This window comes from Netta rufina, assembly GCF_964035555.1.
Source record: "Netta rufina genome assembly, chromosome: 1".
Classification (NCBI taxonomy): Eukaryota; Metazoa; Chordata; class Aves; order Anseriformes; family Anatidae; genus Netta; species Netta rufina.
The window spans coordinates 151,165,632-151,187,197 of NC_140123.1; the positions used below are offsets into that span (position 1 = coordinate 151,165,632).

The window sequence follows — 21,566 nt, forward strand, 5'->3', positions numbered from 1 at the left end:
AACCACCCCTGTCTTCCCTTGGTCACTCACTGCACTGCCTCTAAATCAACGCAGAGCATCTGTAGCCTCTACTATCATGAGATTATTTTTTTCATTTATCCAGTTATTCAACATAATTAATACTACCTGTTTGTTTGAAGATGCACAGATGAATATTTACCTTTAAAAAGGTTATATAAGTTTACTCGCCGAGGACGATTGGCTCCAGGGCATATGCATTCTGCAGCAGAGCAGGGGATCAAGGCGGGCAGGTGAAAGATTTACTCAGCCGTGTGGCTGACCTGAAGGAAGAGGTGGAGAGGCTTTGGAGTATTAGGGAGAGGGAGATAGATTGGTGGAGCCAGTCCCTACCAGCCCTGAGGCTTAGGCAGCCAGCAGACGCTCCACAAGAAACACATAACCCCCTACTGCATTGCAAGCAAGTAATAGGAGGGGACCAGCAGGCAGGCAGAGTTCCTGCTACAGTGAACTCCCTCTCCTCTCCTCCTCCTAACACCGATGGTGATGAATAAAGGGGACAGGGGGCAATAGCAAAAGCTCCCTGCTTGGCATTACAAGCATAGCAGGTGCACCTGCCCGGAGATTCCCCTACCTCCCCAGCTGCCCCTGCAGAACAGGTACACTGCTCTGCGAGGACAACTGGACAGTGGCAATGGGTTGGTCTTGGGACTGGTGTTCTTCAACATCTTTATCAATGACATAGACGATGGAATCAAGTGCACCCTCAGCAAGTTTGCAGATGACACCAAGCTGAGTGGTGCAGTTGATACAATAGATGGAAGGGATGCCATCCAGAGTGACCTGGACAGGCTGGAAAAGTGGGCCCATGAGAACCTAATGAGGCTCAACAAGGTCAAGTGCAAGGTGTTGCAATTGTGCCAGGGCAATCCCAGGTATTTATGTAGACTGGGCAAAGAACTTGAGAGCAGACCTGCAGCTGGCCTGGAAGGCCAACTATGTCCTGGGCTGCATGGATGGCCAGCAAGGAGAGGGAGGTGATTGTTCCCCTCTACTCTGCTCTTGTGAGACCCCACCTGGAATACTGCATGCAGGCCTGGGGCCCCCAGCACAAGAAGGATGTGGAGCTCTTGGAACTGGTCCAGAGGTGGGCTACTAAGATGATCATAGGGCTGGAGCACCTCTCCTATGAGGAAAGGTTGAGGGAACTGGGCGTGTTCAGTTTGGAGAAGAAAAGGCTACTGAGAGACCTCATTTCAGCCTTCCAGTACTTGAAGGGTGCATATAAACAGGAGAGGGAACACCTGTTTACATGTGTTGATAGTGATAGGACAAGGGGGAATGGTTTTAAACTAAGACAGGGGAAATTTAGGTTACATAGTAGGAGAAAATTTTTCACTCAGAAGGTGGTGAGACACTGGCACAGGTTGCCCAGATAGGTTGTGGATGCCCCATCCCTGGAGGCATTCAAGGCCAGGCTGGATGAGGCTCTGGGTAGCCTGCTCTAGTGGTTGGCAACCCTGCCCAGAGCAGGGGGGTTGAAACTAGATGATCTTTAAGGCCCTTTTCAACCCAGGCCATTCCATGATTCTACAAGCCAAGTATCATCAGGGACTCTGTTTCATCATCTTAAGCACAACTATATTAGGCAATATTTTTTGCTAAAGACATAGGTGTTTCACTTGCTCAGAGTACACAGCTGTGAGTCAGGAAATCGGAGTTCTGCTTGTGGTTTTTTGACTGACGACCTGGCAAACTTTGCCCACATCACTTCACCTGCAGTGCATCAGTTTATCTTTCTACTGTGTCATTTACCTCACTCCAGCCTGCTCTGTAAAACATTCAAGAATCTATTAATTTATTTTTTTCCACAACATGCTTAAGACTGGAGAATTGGCAAAGTTATTCTGTAGATGAAGACTACTGTCATCAGTTTCAGTTCCTCACGTAGTAGTGACACAATATTACTATTTTACTCATCCTAAGAAAAAAAAATGTTAAGAACATCTTTCTTCTCAGCCAATTTACCAGCTGTGCACAGTTACACTGTGATTGTAACATAAATCAGGACCTAAGCCTATTGAAGAGTATTTCAGACATTCTCCACAGATGATGCAGCGTGATATACCTCAGGTGACAGGTGTGAACACTCATGTGTGAGCAGTGGACACTGGCGATATGGAGAAGATTTTACACCCAACTGGCCCTGCCAAGCATGCAAAAGCAAGCTGCAAGGTTCTGGATGCCAGCAGTAGAGGTGTAAATTCCAAGATCAATAACCACATTGCAAGGCAGTATCATGCATGGTTCCCAGCTGTCCAAACCAGGTGGAAAGTCATCTGATTTAAGCCATATAGGAATCATTCCCGAGGGAAAGCCCCTGTAAGGAAGGAGGTGTTATGTTGATTAAGGACCTGCACTGCTAATCTGAACGAGATGAATTTGAACAATGCTAGAATGCTGCTATTTTAACCTAGCAGCCCTTAAACTGCACTAACATTATATTGAAAACAAGGGAAATGGGAGACAAACCACAATGTTGGGAAGGAAATCTAGTAACTTAAGCCACTGCTGGTACACTTTCCTCTTCACACCCAAGGTCTGAAAGCAGCCATGGAATGATGCAAAGTTACTGTCCTAGACCAAGTCACACACATTGCTTCTTTCTTAAAGTTTTAAACTCATTGTCCAGCAATCATAGTGCGATTAAGACAGCTGCATCTGAAACATTCTCAGCTTGCATATTTCATTTTTGCTCTCTGAGGTAATGGCACAGACCAAATTTCTTTATTTCCTCCTCTGCATTATGGTAGTCTCAGACCCTTGGTACAAGATCAACAACATCAAGTACAAAAGCTTCCTTTTCCTGTCCATCACCAAATGGTCCGTTTTAGCCACTAGTACATCCTATTAGGGGTAGACTTGGTATCAGTACTGATTTTTTTCCCCTTGTTCTCCATTTGCAGCATCTTGCATTTTGTCAACACACATCTTAATGAAGAAAGATATCCCAGACTAAAAGATTCTACCATTTCTTTAATCTGATCATTTTTTGTTTTGTGGAAGTTAATGTCTACGTGGCAGTACATAGCAACTTTCCTAGCACTTACAAGGGTTTATGGCATCAATACCTACCAATTCCTACTACTTGGAAGTCACGGAAGATGAACAGATCTCTCGTAAATGTAGTTGCTATTAAAAAGCTCTGGAACACCAAGTGCAGGGACATAAAATATTCCAATAATAAAAACAGAAAATTTTCACCTTTACAGGGGTCCCATTCCTAAATGCTCCAGATCTCTAACAGAGCAGCATCTTGCCGTATGGTACATTCAACACCGAAGAATCCACAAATACAGATAATTTTGCCCTTTTAAAGAGGTAGGATCTACTGTTATCTTGTTTAAGAACTCTCAAGCACGCCATCCAATATTTTATCTTAGAGGACTTGCTGTACATGAATGATAACCTCCCTGTGTTTAAATCTGAGTCATATTCCAGAACCAGTCTTAGGATTGAAAAAAAGATGAGACTACAGTATTTAACTTCTGCTTTCAGACTCTTAAAGCTAATGTCACTTCGTTTTCTATAAAAAAAAAAAAAGTGAAGCCTAGGACACCCTTCTGTTTGAAAACAAATGAAAGCTGAGATTCTTAAGAACAACATGATCTAAACAGCATATATTTAGGGATTTAGAATGATGGGTTTTCATTTCTTCTATCTACCCAGTAGCATATGCACTTCTAGTATCTTCAGCCTGAAAAAGATTGAATTAGGCAGATTCATACACTGAAGTCCAGTAATTTCTGAACATCAAATTCCATTTGCAGTATTGATCAGCAGCAGCATTAACTGAAGACAGAATGGAAAATAATCTCCAAAGGAATTCAGTACTGAGGTGACGGAGGGTTAGGGGAACACCACCGAGTTAGAGAAGAGGAAAGTTACATGTAGCTAAGAGAAGCTGTGTTGGGAAGTCTGAATATCAGATGGAAGCTCTACCTTGTCCAAACAGTTCACAATTCTTTTTGTCGTTCTCTCCCTCCGCCCCTTCATCATTCAGTAACACCTTTCACTCTAGAATGAAAAATACTCTTTTCTGCAAACAGATATATTCATTCCCAAGTCCCTTAACAAGTATAAAAGTCTATCTGAAAGCTGAAAGAAAATGAATAGTTTCACATATATATATATTTAATCAAATTCCACAACTGTTCTTCTCTCCTCTTCCTCAGCCCACCTCCTAAAGCAAAATTCTTTATTCTCCACATCTGTATTTAACCAAATAATTATGTTATTGCACAATAACAGTTTTATAGTTTTCTCCTCTTTATTAAGCCTTAGTTGTCAGATGTCTTCCAACATGCATAGGGGCTGGGTTGTTATATGCAACACACATCTCCAGTTCCCTGAAACTGACCTAGTCATAGAAATGACTTATCAATACTCAGAAACACTTGGGGAAAGTGTAGAGTTGTGGCATCTATTTCCTTATATCACCGATCAAGAGATGGGAAGCATAAGGACAGAGAATACTTTCCTTTAAAAGCCATCTACTCCTTTTCATTATTTTCAAGTGTATCTGTTTTATATGGAGGTTGGCAAGGAAGACTGCATTCTTCCCGCACTGTCTCAGATTTCCAGCTTCCTCCATCATTAGGCTCTGTGATTAGGTCTGTGTTTTTGCCATAGAATGAAATAGACGTTGCTGGGGTTCCTCTCGCCAATTACACTTCAGTGTAGCTTCTACCCAGTAACTCCCTTGCTGTGGAAGTAGTAGTTATATCCTGGAAAGAACAGTGAATTGCATACTACTGTAAGTACTATTAGATCAGACTTAGTCTGATCTACAAATTAAGCCAAGTAAAAAAACTGTTTACTCTGTTTGCTTCTAATTCTGACAGAGATTGCACTTACACAAGGATTCCAGCCTTGGCAGTTTTGCTTCAAAGTCAGTGCCAAGGCCAGGATAATCCTTTCTAGCAAATTTCTTCTTGATTTTTGAGCTACAAAGTTCCCTATAAAATAGAATTTGGTATCTGCTACTCCCCATTTACAACCATGAATTGAGCAGGCTTTGAAAAGCGACCGGACAGGTGTTCAAATGCTAAGCCAGGTGACACCAAAAGGAGTCATGAATCCCTAAAAGGTTCAAACCCCATTTCTTAACCCTTATCTTCAGGTGGGGGTACCACAAGGAAGAGAAAAATACCAACCCAATGAAAAGCAAAAAAAATTTACTTTCCCAAAGAGTAGTTCTTACTCTCCAGCTCATGAACCACAACACAGAGAATACTAAAAAATGGCATTTTTTTAAAGGTAGCATTCACTACAAAAAGAAAGATGCGTCAAAGTCAGACAACGAGCAGGGCAGAAACACCATGTGTGTTTGTGTATATGTGCTTTCTTACACAGAGCTACTGTTCAGGAAGTTCTTTAGTCACAGAATTAGGCAAATACAGCTAACCCTGCAGAGATAAACTCATGAAGAATGACCAACTGTAAATTTGCACTGGCTGTTGTATCTTCATCTCAAGCAAGTCTTTATATTAATATTATTAGAATATATAGGTCATATTTCTGGCATAACTATTTTTTCATATCATACCCTTAAAATGGCTATTTCTCAATTAATTCTAACGCAGCTGATGAAAGGTCTTCAATCAAAGATGACAAGGGCTCATTAACAGACTCCTTCATATAAGCCTAGGTGCCTGGACAAAAAAAAATAGAAAAAGGGACATATGTTGTTCTAGATCCAGCAACCCCCATCAACAGGAGTTTGCACATGAACTGAGATTAGCATATATAACAAACTTTGACATCAGATTGTAAATTTTACTCATTATGAGACTTCAGTTAACAAACATCTGATAAAATGGCTTGGGTATTCGTCTGTTTTGTGCATGTGCATGCTTGCTGTTTTTTTAAGATTCCTATTATAAATGCACATGCACCAAAAGGAAAACAGAAAGATGAGAGAGTAGTCCAGTAAGCGTCTACTGACGATTGATCATTTATTCTAGTCAAAAATAAATAATTAAGCAAGAAATAATAACACAAGTAATACTTTGGAGGATTGTTCCCTTAAAACTTAATACTTCTGTTTAATGACATGGATGTGCAAGGAAGTTTTATCAGTTTTCTGGTATAAAATACACATGCATATGCCTTGTTTTACCAGTTTTCTGTAATTCATTCAAGAATACTACTTTTGCTACTATTATGTCCTACACTCTGAAATTTCAGCAGACCGAGCTGGTGACATATCTTAATGCTTCCAAAAGACATCTAGTTGTTCACAACACTCTGTACTTTGGCTTTCTGAGGTGCTATACATTGGAATTCCAGTAGACTGAATAGATGACACAGAGAATCCAATATATAAGTAATATTATTTTCAGAATGCCTTTAAAGAAACCCAGTGCATATTTCCCCAGGCCTGAAAAAACTTATTTTTATAACACCTGAACACAGGAGAAAAAAAGTTGCCATGAATATTGCTGATATTAATGAAGACATTAATCTTGCCACATACTGTCATGAAAATATTGTGCTTTCCTTACCAGCAACTGAGAAGGGAGTATGTACTTTGAACAGAAAAGATGCAACACACAACATAAATCAAAAATTGCAGGAAATAAAATCAACAGGGTGGAGAAAAGGAAACTGCTATCACAAGTGGGCAATTAAATGAGGAAAAAAAACAAACATAAGAAGAACCTACCAATCCAATTATCCATCAGAGACTGCAGTTCCTGCGGCTTCTACATGACTTGCTGATCAGGGGGCGTCACAGGACACCTAAGCAATAAGAATTCCACATTTCAAACTTGTAATACTTATCAGCAATTTGCAGTTTTCATGAAGCCTAGGGAGACCTGTTCCACCTTGTTCGTTTCTCCATTAAAAAAAAAAAAGAAAGCAACAGACTGAGGAGATTTGGGGGATCTGTTTGCTTGTTCTGTTCTTATACATAAACTAACCTTCGATAACTTATCTCCGTTTGCAGCAGGAAACACAGAATGAGGTAGAATGATTTTGTTAAAATATTTCCCCTGCCCTGAACTCATCATCTGCATTTATACTTCAGATTTTTCCTTTAAGCTCATAGACTAATGATGGAATGCTATAAGGCAAGGGAAGAAGTCTTCTTTTCATATGCATTATTGCATTAGTCTGTGCATTTTCACCAGTGAATGGGAAAAAAACACCACCAAACTAGTCCCCCTAGCGTACCTATGCAGTAGGAGTCTAAAGAACATGTAGCAAATCACTACACTGTCTTTTTGTGTGAAGTAACATTTTATTTTTTTTAAGTAGAAGATGACCACTTAGAGAAACTGCAGGGAAATGGGAAGCAAGGAAGCCTTCCAGATGACTTACCTAATTTCCCTGTTGTTTCTAAGCAAGTAAAATAATAAGTGTTATACAAGGAAAATTAATTTATATCCAGAAGATTTCATTAAATGAAATGTGCTGACCTGTTGGCAATAGCCAAATCTGGTTTTAACGCAGCACTTTGTTTAGCCTAGGGCTTTCTCTTCCTTCTAGCACTGAAATTGTATAAAAAGAAAGCTAACACTGTTTGAAAGACTTTTGATTCATTAGTATTTCTACCCTGGCATCTATACCTTCCAGAATACATAAATGACAGTCACGCCTGTGAAAATGCCTCCTGTAATAATTTTAAGAGTGCAATAAAAACCAAGCGCTAGACATATACAAAAAGGTAAGACCCTGTAACAACAGTTCAGATGCCTCCTCGGGCGAGTTTTGAGTTTAACGATACATATTGGGAAAAAGTAGGCTCTGTCTGCTCTCTAGCAATGCCCCCGTACCAAGTTGAACAAAGCAGGAGGCACCGTACTCAGGTGGAAGCCCGTACAAGGAGCGCCTGTGTGATGCTCCGCAGAGAAGGGAAACCACTTGCTCTCTGAAAACCAAACGGGGCACAACCCAGGAGCCAGGAGTCCCTCCAAAAAAAAGTGTTACATAAGGCATTACCAAACTTCACGTCACCTCCACGGAGGCCGCAAGTTGCTGCTTTCCCAACCCCTTGGTAAGCACAGATGAACGATCTGAAACCACGCAGCTCCCTCCCGGACAGGAGGTGCCTGCTGGAGGGGGAACCCGCCTCGGTGTCCCGGTGAAACTCCGGCTTAGCCCCGGGGCAGGTGCGGCTCGGCAGCCGGGACTCCCCGCACGGGGTGGCAGCCCCCGGTTCCCCCGCACTCCTCGGCGGGACCCGCTCACCCCTCTCCGGGCAGGACAAGCCCCCGGGGCTGGAATAAGGGCTCGGGAGGTAAAATAAGCGCAGCGCTACGACCCGAGCAGGCACTCACCTTCCCGGGGGGGCGGCGGGCTGCCCAGCGCCCCCCTGCCCGGGCAGCCCAGCGGTCCTTCAGCCTCCTTCGCTCCGGGGGAGGGGTGGGGGGGTGCGGGCAGCTCCGGCTCGGTCCCCGGAGCGGTGTCAGCCGGCGGGTCCCAGCCGGGGCGGCACCGGCGGCTCCACTCTCCGCGGGATGGGGATGAGGAGGAGGAGGAGGAGGGCGGCGGGGAGGACCCCGCTCTCCCCGGGATGCGCCTCCTCCGCCCGGTTCTCTCTGTCTCTTCGGGGCCTGCCCGCTCCCCGGCCGGCCGTCCCGCTCGCCTTCCCCGCCCCTCTCTCTCCCCGGCGGCCAGCGGCGCGGTGCACAGGCCCCGCCGGCGGCCAGCAGGACCCGGGGGGCGACGGAGGGGGGGGGCTCCGGGCCGGCCTCCCGGCCTCTCCCCGGGGCCTGGTCCGCGATCTCCGCGGGGAGACGAGGCCTGGCGAGGGGCTGGCGGCCCCGGGAAGGTCACCGGCACGGCGCTGCCGGCCACGGGGAGGCTTCCTCCGGCACCGCCGCCGCTACCGCTGCCGGCCCAGCCTCAGCGGCCGCTGGGTGCCGCGCTCCGCCCGGGCTCGCTCCGTGCCGCTGCCCGGCGGCCGCCTCCGGGTCCGAGCGCCAGGCTGCCCCCTTCCCCTTTCTTTCTTCCTTCCTTCCTTCCTTCCTTCCTTGCCTCCCGCCCCTTCCCCGCTGCCAGCCTGCCCCCGCCGGCTCCCTCCGGCGCCCGGTGCCAGGCTGCCCCCTGCGGGTCCCGCCGCCGTAGGCTGCCCCCCGCCCGAGGGCAGGCGGAGGCAGGGTCGCAGGGCAGCCGCCGCTGCCCACCGGCGGCTACCGACAACCGGCCGCGCTCGCCTCCGCCGCTCTGCCCGGGGCTCAGCGGCAGCTGCAGTGCCTGTGTGCCTGTGTCATGTCTGTGCATGGGCGGGCGGAGGCGCGGGGCCGAGGCGGAGCCAGCCCGTGACACACCGCCCAGCGACAGCCGCCCGGCGCCCAACCAGCGGCGGCTTCGCCGAGCGGCGCCCGGGGCCGCCGCACCTGGGCCCGGCCGCCGGGGTGAGTGAGGGGAGAGCCGGGGGTGCCCCGGGACCGCGGGGGGGGGTTCGGGGTGAGCAAAAAGCATCCTACAGCCGGTAACACGCCCGAATCCAGCGCCTCCTCTGCCTGCCTCCCTGCCCACATCCTCCTGCGTGGCGGCGAGGCGATGAACGCACCTTATTCCCCCACGCCGCGGGCACAGCTGTCATCACGGCTCTTTCTTTCGCTATCTTTATTCATCGGTTTTGCTTCGCTCCGTCGTTAAATGGAGCGTTTCGCCACGGTGGCATGCTGAGAGGACCGTGCGATGAGCGCTGTGGATGGGATCTGAAATTCCCTGAAAAGTACGAGCAGGGCAGAAATCACGGGAGGGGAGCAAACGTGAACGCAACCCAGTGTTAAAAAGGCGTTGATCCGTTCTTAGAAGGGAAGAGGAAGGAAAGTGGACACGTGCTTTGAGTGATAATGTAAATAATCAGAAGTAGAAATAACAGGGATACCATTATTCAGTACTTATTGCTTTCTTTCTCCAGGACAATAAAGGAATGTTTTAGGGAAGAATGTTGTTCAGTAAAGGATACCAGAGATGCTAATTTCTCACATCCACCACTTAAATGCTGTAACTTAATCAGAAGTTGCTATATTGTGGGCAGAAGTTAACATTTTGCAGTACACTCTACCGAAATGCTGTGAACTCTGGAGCAGATTATTCATGAGAAGACAGTGTTTGCCAGACCTGATTAAGGCATCGGTCTGTCAAACTTAGTATTCTGCCGCCAGCAGTGCCTGCTGCTGTAGTCAGGAGTGGTATCAGATGAACTGGAGTAAATCATGAAGTTGAACATGCCAGTGATATCACATAAGTGTTAGTGACTTAAAATTTTGACATATTTTGACAACTAAGAAACTATTTTGGAGAAAAAAAAAAAAAAAAAAAAAACACAACTCTGCATATCTGTAAAAAGAATTGAATTTGGATCTGAATGATTTTTGGGAAAGCTACAGTAACATACAGATCAGTCTCTATTACACTAGTTATTTTCTTGAGCAGATCAAAGTCAGAAATGAGCTATACTGAAGTGAGTTATTCTGTCCATTCTCCTAAGTGAAGCTAAAGGATCAGCTATCATGTAATAACATGTCTTTATCTTTTCTTGCACTGGTGAAGGTTTGTAACTGCTTTGGTGACAGTCATGATGAAAGAATTGCTGGAGATGTATGAAGGAGGAAACAAGACTGTATATACGGCTTCATTATTAAGAAAACCAGGTTGTCTACTGCCTATCACTGGAAGTCTCAGCAGATAAACATTTTTTTGTGTCATGCTGTGTCTTAAAGACTGGTAAATTGTCAGAGTCTGATCCTACAAAATACTGAACAATTTCCGCAGATTCATAAAGTTTTTATCTACTCTTAGAGTCTCAGCAACCACATTTCTTAGGTTTTAAGAGCAGCATGGATTATTAGGATTGTCTAATGTGCCTCCATACATGACAAATGATGGAGCTTAATACTGCAGCAAAGTACTGTACTTGAAATTGCTCTGCATCTGTCAGGTTGCTTTCCTACACAAAATGGACAACAGTTGTTCAAGCCCACAGGAGCATTCATCAAGCTCTGGCTGAGAATGATTACCACCAGGTTACGAGAACTAACATGGACAGGAGAAGCAACTACCTGTGAAGATAGAGTTTTTCAGAAACTATGTTTATAAACAAGTAATCTTTTCCTGTTAATCATAAAATCACCCCATCAGTCTTTGTCCTTGAAGATCCTGATGTGGCAATTGATTTGGACATGGAGTAAAAACCAGCACAGAATGATACTTATGCCAAAGACATGTAAAAATAAAAATTAGCTGCAAGTATTTGCATTTCAGATCTCATTCAGCCAGAAAGAAACTTTTTCGAGAACGGACACAGGTTCTGGAGCCGGAGATCTACTTACATTAAATAGCAAAACCTATAGTAATGTCAAGTATAGAGTTTTTAAAAATAAACAGTTATTTAAGGTTGCAAATCCAAAAGATTTAACAGTCCTATTAATAAAAAATACGTAATCCAGACATTCCCTTTTGAATAGAAATATCTATTTTGAGATGGTGCTAATATAAAGGCTCTTATAAGAGCTTTTAGGGGTTACCTCAAATGTGCGATACAATAAATTATACTGGTAGGAGTTACCATGCAAGTGTTTGGTCTTGTTTCCTTATTGGAGAAAGGAGATAAAGTCATAACAATGCATGTCTTCAAATACATTATAGTATTTTCACTACACTAGAACACCAGTAGAAAGAACTAAGTCTGTTCATAAGACACTGAACCTTTACAGATTAGATGAGTTTTGATTAAAAGGACAAAATCTGTTTCCAATATAGCCATTTTACGTGAAGGAGAGGAAGGGGTCTAAGGCCCAAAAGTATTCAAACCAGTAATGTACTTGAAGTTTGTCTCCCATTTCACACCAATGAAGTCCTTGTGACATTCTTACAGCTGCTTCATTGATAAGCTAAAGTCAGCCAACATGAGGTCTTCAAAAAAAAAAAAAAGTAATTTGTTCAGCAGGTAACTTAAAAGTTCTGTACTGCTCTAACAGTGCATTATGTGACAGATTTCTGTGGAAATTAGATTTCTGTGCCCCTGTTCCTCAACACACACTCCTGTGATTAATCAGCATTTTAAATACCTAGCAAGGCTGATGCTGCTGCATCACACTCAAGATATGGGACATGCACAGACAAAACTAAGTCCTCCGTGAGATGCTTTTGTGTGGAATTGATAAAATAACTACTTTTGCATAGAAATCAACAATTCAGGCTATTCTCACAGGGAACAGAAATTCAAATCTGGTTTAGCAGGGCTGGCTGAATTGTGTTAACCGATCCACTTCAATGCAGAAGGTTAGGACTCTGTTCATAAATTGCTGCTCTTGACTTCTATATGCAAAATTGCACAACTGTTAATGATATTGGAGCAAAACCAGAAGTCTGAAGCAAGTCCTAGCTTGTGAGATTATTATCATCTGCCACTGCAGTGAATACAGGACTACTAAAGGCCACAACATCTTTTGTAGTTGGAAAAATCTTTTAGACAGGAAATGAATGAAATATAATCTATAATTTTCCAGCTCTTGATTATAAAATGGAAGCTCTGTTACATAAGCTTTCCACTATGGACACTAAATTAAAATTTAATGCAGATTATCCTGTGCATGTAATAAAACAAACAAAAACAACAACAACGAACAGGAAAGCCAGAACAAAATGCAGAGTCCCTGGACTTACAGAAACTGAAAGAAAAGCCTGTTAAAATACATGCCTTTAAATAACTAGAAAATATCATGAAAGCCTAAAACTTTTAGAATTCAAATGAAGTTAAATTATTAAAACATCAATATTTCTCTTGTGTGCCAGAATAAATTTCTGACAAACTGAATGTTCTGTGATAAATTGTGTTTAATTTTATACGTGTTTCTCCTGGAATTCAGTTGTACTTCTTGACACCAAAAGGTAAACATTAATACTGGGTCTTAGATAGTACTACGCTATAGTACTAGGTCTAAGAAAAGTTGAAGGAAAGGGGCATTGTCCTCTATTTGTTTATCTTGAACCTCTGAGAAACCTTCATGTAGATTTTCTGTTTTACCATTGCTGCCAGTTACTAATTTTCCTTTGTTATGACTTAGTCATTTAGATTTTTTTTTTTTTTTGCTTTTAGAATAGCGTTTTTAATAGAAGGAATGGTGTTTTTAAAACCATAAAAACTAAGGAAGAATAAACATGATGCAGCTTTAATTTTATGAAGTTAAAGAAATACTATTAAACTGAAATCAGATTTATTTGGGACTTACCAAGATGGTGGTTAAGTCAATTTTGTATTTCTACTTGTAGAAATAATTGCTTACGATTTTGCTAATCTCACTCATGCAACTCAAAAGACTGTTTTGCACTCCATAAAGTTAATGCCAATGCTTCCAGAGTTTTCCTTAATGCTTAAGTACATCCTATACAGTAACAAGTGCTGTGTTTGAAATGGTACTGTTTTTTTTTGTTGTTGTTGTTTGTTTTCTAACAAAAAAGTCTTCACACTTATGCTATCTGCAGTGAAATCCTGGATAAATGTACCGTAGCATAAGTAGTCATGTATCTTTCCATTTACAGAAACTTCTGGTGAAGAAAAGCAGCACACAAACTTTGAAGTAACTTTAAACTTCCCTATCTAGGAATGTGAAACTGACCCAGGTACTCTTAAACATAAATCAAGGTATGTTGAAGGCAGTGGAGCAGCTGCAGTGATTTCTGTGGTATCCACTCTGTGTTCTGGAAAAATATATATACACATACATGTATATACATATACACACAATTTTATGAAGTTTCATTTTAGTAATTTCTATTTGCTTCATCTCAGCCCCAAAGTAGTACTGGGTGTGTCTCTCTCTTGTTGCAATCTATTTTCTTTTGTTACGCTTCTCCAATTATTGCCTTGCAGTATGAACGCTAACTAAAATTATGACAAGACTCAACTGAGTTGTAGACCTGTATAATTAGGTATCTGCTATCCTTACTAGAAATATTAAAAAGCACAGTGTATTGCTCTTCCACTCCGAGCCTTACACATTTAGATTTTAATTCTTCTAAGGACACCTGTCATTTCTCAGGTGAAAATGAGGATGCTCTACCTGATCAAAACAAGACCTTTTGTTTCTATTAAAAGCACCTGCCTTATACATGGAAGGTTGAATTGCTTTCAGAATAGCTTCATTAACTTCTGAAAGCGTTACCAATACAGGCCTCCCCAGAGCCAGGATGCTAATTAGAAGGAAAACTGGCCTTACAGTAGTTGAAGAATTCTGTCTTCTTTAAAAGAGCGAGAAGGCTCATTCAATCATTGACAGTGTGTTTCTGCCAGAAGGCAGAAATAACTGCCAGTTATATAAACTCAGAGAATACCTGTGACAAATGAGTAATTCCCACAGTCAAATAGCCTCTTCAGACAACCAACAACAGTAAGCCTTCTGATGATTAAGTAAACAGTGTTAAGATGTCCATCAACTTCCATGCAGTCCAAGCAATGTCCTTTATGGCCAACTTCATCTGTCAGCTCCAATATTCTTAACTCAGTGAGTTAAGCATGTTTGGAGGGTGCTTTGATTGCTTCCTTAGGCACCTAGAGTAGCAGCAACACATCTGGCTGTCACATACATGCTGATTTTATATTAGAGCTCTCGTAAGTCTGACCAAAAAAAAATCTACATTCCTAAAGAATAAGTGTAGATCTACAGTGTAAACAAACTGAAATAGATAAATGATAACAACATACATCTATTACAAGTGAATGCATTATATAAATATTTGTTATAATAATTCTAAATTTTGTATCAATGGTCAGGCCTCTACAATCTGGATAAACATGCCTGAATTAAAAATAGAGAGTGTACACAAATAAATCATCCCAAATTTACTTAAAAGTCACTACCAAATGAGTCAAATAGGAATACTTGTTGAACAAAAACAAGTGACCATAATTATCAGTCAGATCTAGAATTTCTGTATTTCCCCCTCTCCCACTGAGGGCCATACTTTTAAACATTTCCTGAAGAATTTTTCTGGAAAGAAGAAAGTGCATTTTAGCTGCTGCTGTTAAGTGAAGGGAGGGTAAAACAAAACCCAGATCCTATTTAATGACACAGGCTTGTTTGCTTTTGGTCATCCGAACAACTAGCCAGCATGATATAAGTCTTTTTTTGGCAGTTTTACAAAATTAACAGAACAAAGTCCACTTCCATATCCTTGTTTGACAAAAAAAGCACAATGAAAGTTTATGTATCTTATTTTTGAATATGAACGAGAACTGTAATCCAGACAAGCATACAAACATGAACTCATCTAGTGGTAACAAATGGTGTGTATCTCAGAAGCCTACTGTTAATAAACTAAAAGGTTCTCTTGGCAGGGCTGAGATGTAAGAGTGAGCAGCATCCAGCTCTCTGTAGCCAAGACTGTCAATGCTGAAGGAAGTTTCTGTGTTCTTGCTGGCATTTGAGAAGTTGTGAACTATGATCTGGGCTTGCTACGTTGGCAAAAGAATAGGAAAGGTCACCCCATCTCAACAGTGAAACTGTCAGTAACAAAAGGATAATTCTTTTCAGTCTCACCAGCAGTTACAGAGAAGTTGATGCTAAGGTCAAACAACAAGGCAAGACCAATACTAGCAACAATGAACCTGTCAACATTACACACCTTTTCTTTCCTGGAGAAGTATTTTAACACTTCAGTATTTTGTGATTCAGATGGCATCTTGACACAGTTGGGCTTTTTCATTGATTCTTAGGTGAAACTAAAGCTGTTAGACATACTAGAGGCCAAGCTGACAATGTGCACTCAGAAAAAGGACAGTCCTTCAAAGTCTGAAGGTGACATTGAAGAAACCCAGCAACAGATTCAAAAAAGCCCAACCAATTCAATTGGTATTATACACTCTGCGCGTGTATTTGCTTCTCTGAACTTGGCAACCACAGAGGTGCTGGCATTGCTACTTACTCTAAGATTGCAGTCAGTGTCAGATTGTGTGCCGAGGAAGAGAATAAGCTTTTACTATCATGGATGGTATCAGAATTCAGTTTCTGCAGTACCTTAAAAAAAAAAAAAAAAAAAAAAAAAAAAAAAAAAAAGAGAGAGACCAGATCAAGCAAAGTTTCCAATGAAATCGACATGTACTTAAGTCAGTTAAAAGAATTTTATTTACAGATAGTGAAAATATTTTTAAATACCACTTCTCCAATGCACAAGATCACAGCACTGTAATCAAAAATTATGCTGGCATGGTGCCCTTTGTCTATGTTGATAATATTTCCAAGTGTGCTGCCTTATTGTTTCTATGCCAGGTGATATTAAAGTAACTCCAACGAAAAGAAATGACTCAAAATTTCTCCAGAACCAGGCTTGATGCCAATGGCTTTTTGAAACTTTTCCCACCTTCTTCCACTCAGCATGACCAAAGGCAAAATAGATGCAGCCAAGATAAGTAATCATCATTAGGAGGTATTCTGTTTTCTTACCTTCTCTCAGATTAAGATGAAAAAGATGCAACTTCTCGAGAACAAGCTTTATGGCAAATTCAGCGTTATCTCTACTATGGCAATTACTGTGCTGTAGTATAGGAGAGTAACACTTTCATCAATTAGCTCATTGAAAGTAAGGACTAGTTTCCAGTCCTTTTTGTACAGGATAATCTGTGACAAGTTTGAGAGGTAGTATTCAGCTGCATATTACTGGGTGGTCAGCAATAAGACTCTCAAAACTAGTGACGGATTTAAGGGATCATCTGAGAGTTTTTCTAGAGAACGATGCCACTGCTATGCGGACATCAGTGGAGTTTTTCTTATGTAAACCCTTAAAAATCACTGTGTGATTAGTAGAGGCTTGATAAAGGGGACAGCTGCATCTTCGAAGAATCTATACCCATAATTTGAGCTTACACCTCTTGTTCTTTCTAGTGTTAGCTAGTCTAATACAACAGCCAAGAAAGCTTACCCTCCTTTGAATTTTTTTGAATCTGCTCATCCAAGAGAACAAGTGATATTTTTTCTTTTCTACCCATCACTGCAGGAACAAAGCAGTTTTTCTGAGCTGATTCCCCTGGCTGCTTGAGTCCTGGTAGGGACAGATACTGCAGTTAAGAATGGAGAGTTTATTTCTTCCACGGGAGACAAAAAGAAAACAAGAGTTTTAATTGGGAGTTGGGATACAAGATGAAAAACAGGATTGCATGGATGAAAAAATCTGGCATAGGTAAGAGAGGTGAAGATACTGAAGAGTGCCAAGAAGTCTACAACTGACCTTTTTGCACATCAAATAAAGTACAGGTCTGGCAGAAGTCACTGTATTGTGTGATTAGGAATTGTAATCTGGAAAAAAAAAAAAAAAAAAGAAGAAAAGGGAGGGGGATTGAATTCAGGTTGCATAATTTAGTTCTCATTTCCTAATCTTTGAGTACTTTGCAACCATAACAGTATTCTATTAATGTAGCTTGTAAGGCTGGATATTACAGAAGAATGGACACTATAGAGTTTTAACAAAGTCTTTATGTCTTCAAACTTGTAGTAACTGCATCACTCAAAAATGCCTATACGAACAAGAAACTTTTTTTCACCTCCTACTTTCTAGTGATAAGATTTATAGAAAAAATAGGCACAGAGTTAGATGCCTAGATAGATGTCTTTTATACTACTGAAGGTCTCCACTCAAAATGCTATGACACCCTCAAAGCATTTGTACTCGTAGGCTACGGTTAGAATGGGTTTCTGCCATCAGATGTTGGGTTTTCTCCTGAAATAACTCACAATTTGTGTTCTCCCCTTCTAAGTACTTCTGAATAAGAAACTGTGGTTCTAATGAATTGTGTTTTTGAAGAATTGTGCCTGACCACATCAGTGTAGTAAGGCATGAATGATCCCATCCAACAGTATATACATGGTGAAGGTTAGATACAAGTGACACTTGCATGACAAATTGGGTGCTGTATGATACAGCTGTCATGGGTTCACTCCTATTCATCTGTTCCTTTGCCTCCATAGATTGTTTTATATACTAGCAATCAGGTGCACACAACACCTATTTTGCCTCTGTAGATTGATTTTTATATACTAGTAACAAAGTGCACACAATTCTTTTAATACTCTTACCCACTACTGTTGAGTTCCTACTGTAATAACATTTGTTTTATTGACACTCAGAGCAGATTTGGACTCAGAACAAAGAAAGTTGTGGCCTGCCCTTCCTGCAATAACTAGTAGTAGGATGTCTTTACAACTATAGGTGACAAAACGTCAAATCCAGAAGTACAAACAGAGCATACTGTCTTAAGACATTAGAAGAATGATTTGAAAGAGGAATTATATCAGCTAAATTAATATCACATTCCAGGGGATTTTGTAGACCTATGCTCTTTCTGCTAAAAAAAAAAGTGGTAGCCTTTAGGGAAATACTAATTTTCAGATTCCTTTGCTGCAAAGAGCAGCCTCAGCAGACAGAGGTGCCTGAAGCCAGTTGTCACAAAATGTTTGGATTGGCCAGAGAGCTTGAGACTTCAGAAATATGGGTGACATGCCTCAGATGCACAGTACAAGGGAGTTTCAGTATGATTTACATCTCTGATATAACTGATGCTCATTATGTTACTCTGAAAACATCCTTTAAAGAAAATTTCAATAGACCCTATCTCCAGACTGACTGGTAACTGCTATTCTGTGCCAAGCTTGCTAAGATGGTACTCTCTGTCCTGGCATCTTAACATATATTGGACTGAATAATATCCTTTGAATGACAGAATTACACAACAAGGTCAGTAGCTCCACAGCTCCATATTTGCCAATTAGTTTTGATGTAAGCATATAGATACGTTCTTTCTTTTCTTTTGATACCCTCTTCTTCCCTTACTTCCATAAACAAAAGTTTAAAACTCAGAAGAGAATGTTTGCTGACCCTGGAGCATCTGCCTTTCTCTGGAGACAGAAGATGGTTATCTCAAGACAACATTTCAACTTCATCCCCCTTATCAGGCTGCTAACTCTACGCATCTGAAAGCAACATGCATGCTTCCATTGGGAGCACATCATTTCATCAGAAACAGAAAGATATGGACTTATTTTGTAAAAGATGAAGTGGGAAGAATGATTCAGTAGGACAACTAGTTAATTAAATTACTAAGAAATACAACACTAAAAATACCGTCTCCACCAGTTTAAAATCACACCTGCTATCTGAACAGGAGAAAGGAAACAAATCTCCTTCAGCATTTAAAACTTCATCCATCTCCTGAGTACTGAGCACCAAATCTTCACCTGGCAGATGTCAGCAGGCAGTACTGGAACCTTACAATATTCCTGAAGGATCCATTCTTCAGCAACAGACTGCCACACCTTGAGCATCAAAGCCCCAGATGACTGTCAGCATTACTTGAGGGTAGACAAAATTGCTTGGGGGCTTTGCACAATGTTGTCAGCCTGCCTGGGTCATCAAGCAGCCCAACCCTTCTGCAGATGGGTAGAGTACAATTAATTCCTTAGCCTCTTCCTGTTGTTCCTGTGCTTGTTACCAGCTCTGCCTCAAGTACTCTCTCAAGCCTGTTACTCTCCTGAGATGTGTATTAGGCCCTGATGAACCATATAAGCAGTACATCGGCTATTTAAAACTTTAGGGGAAGACAGTGTCAAAGCAGACCAAACACAAATAACAGTACTGAGTGGACTTGGAGGGAGCAGTGAGCAAAGAGAAACGAACCCAAGAGAATTACATTATGTAACTATTATATAGGTGAAATAAATACAGCAGTACACCAGGCTGGAATGCAAGTGGTGGAAACGTGGGCACAAATGTCTTTTGGCTGTTTAAGTTAAGACTGTTAATGAGAAAAATTACATAGCTTCTAATTGGCATACATGTTGAAAACTATGCCCCATAGAAATGGAAAATAGATTCTTAACCTCCTGTGTGACATAAATCCAACTGAACAGGACTCACAGGGAGAGAAAATTACAAGTGTTCTAGCAGCCACCGCAATTTATCTTGAATAGGTTCTTTATATTTACATGTTTTTGTGATGTCAAGCTGCAGGAGCTTAGGAATTTTCTAGAGCTTGTTGCAAGTGCCAGGACGCAGTGGAGGTCTGAGACTCTTTTCAGCAAGATCCAAGATCCCATCCCTAGCCTTGCTGAGTCACCACAGACTGTGGGTGCTAAGACCACGAGTCTAAAAAAGCCATGCAGGCACACTAAACATTGCATGTTGTGAGTTCTCCAAGAGAAAACCAGGCTTTTATAGGAATATGAAAAACTTTGCAGAAGACCAGCCCCAAGAACAGACAAGGTAAGCTGTGATCTAGGACAGCAGAATAGCTGTAGTCCACAGGTTAGGTTGCTTTGTCCATGTCAGAGCTGTGGTGAACCAGGTTGGCTCCCAGTACCACAGCTGCCACCACCCAGAGAACAGTCAGGATATCTGCTGCGATGTCCAGTGCAGGAACTGGGAGGCCTTTCCAACACTGCTGTGTCCCACAACATGCCACCCACACTCTTAGAGGTGCTGGAGCTGGAGACTTCTGTTTTTCCATATGGTCTCCAACCTGTCCCCATCTAATCTATTTCCCTTGGTGGTAGTATCCCAGTCCTTAGTCCCACAGCGCTGAAGCAGAAAGGTTGCATTTCGCCCATGTTGTAAGATTGTTGATCTTTGCAAGAGTGATGTTTGCTTATATACATATATAGAAATCCCCTCTGATTCTGTCTATCTGTCCTGTTCATCTCTTTGGTAGGTTTCGTCAAACAAACAAAATTACCTTAAGAGATTTGGAATAGTGGAAGATAACCCTATCTGGGACAATACAGGAACAAAACATGGGTGGAATTAAAATGTGCATGCACCCTTTATCATAATTAGAGATTATTTGGCAGTATCACTACATCTGTGCACTTAAATTCCTTTTCAAAATACATATACACTAAGCTATTCCATCAAGAAATACTACCTAAAGTAGTTGCTCTTAGGTAGTTCTGGCCAAGAGAGAAGTGATCTCATACAACTCTATTCATATTCCATACAACTAAACTCACCACCATTCTAATAAGCAACGATCAAAGCAACTTTTTGCCCCTTGAGTAGACAGTTCCATAAATTCTATAAGCCTCTCATCACATACATAGAAAACATGGGTCTCATTGTGTTCCAAACCATGAGACTTGGTAAACGAATGATGTACAACCCCTTTCCAGAACTCCAGGGTTTTCACTAAAAGTGTAGATGAGGTATCTCTCATCAGGCACCAGGTCCCTCTGCTTTTTTTTTTTTTTTGTAAGATGTTTCCTTACACTTACCAGACCCTTTATTTGAAGGGAGAATTAAAGGGTCTGAATTGATTAACACAGTCATTTCAAAGGGAATCAAAAGATGCTGTAGTCAAGAACCAGTTAGGTGGAATTTACTACTTTGCAAAAACATTGTTCTGGGGAATGAGCTCTTAAGTAGTAATTCATATGCAATGCATACCTAGTTTTTCAGTTTGATGCATATTCTCCTCAGAGGGATGGGGATGGTGAGAAAAATCAATGTGAGTTCCATACTTCTGTAGTTATGAGAATCTTTTCTACATTTTAGAAGTGTTCCCTTCATGTTTCTGGATCCCCTTATTTCGTTAAAGCAGAAAT

At 41.6% G+C, this 21,566-nt stretch overlaps 1 protein-coding gene across 1 annotated transcript in view; it reads right to left on the minus strand.

The window, feature by feature from the left end:
• Positions 1-9,219, minus strand: part of LARGE1 (LARGE xylosyl- and glucuronyltransferase 1) — a 281,219-nt gene extending 272,000 nt beyond the window's left edge. Inside the window, exons 1-2 of the mRNA XM_084289677.1 lie at positions 8,304-9,219; positions 6,686-6,762 (exon numbers count right to left, since the gene is read on the minus strand). The gene's annotated coding sequence lies outside the window, so the exon portion shown is untranslated. The remainder of the gene's footprint in view (positions 1-6,685; positions 6,763-8,303) is intronic.
• Between the last annotated feature and the right edge of the window lie 12,347 nt (positions 9,220-21,566).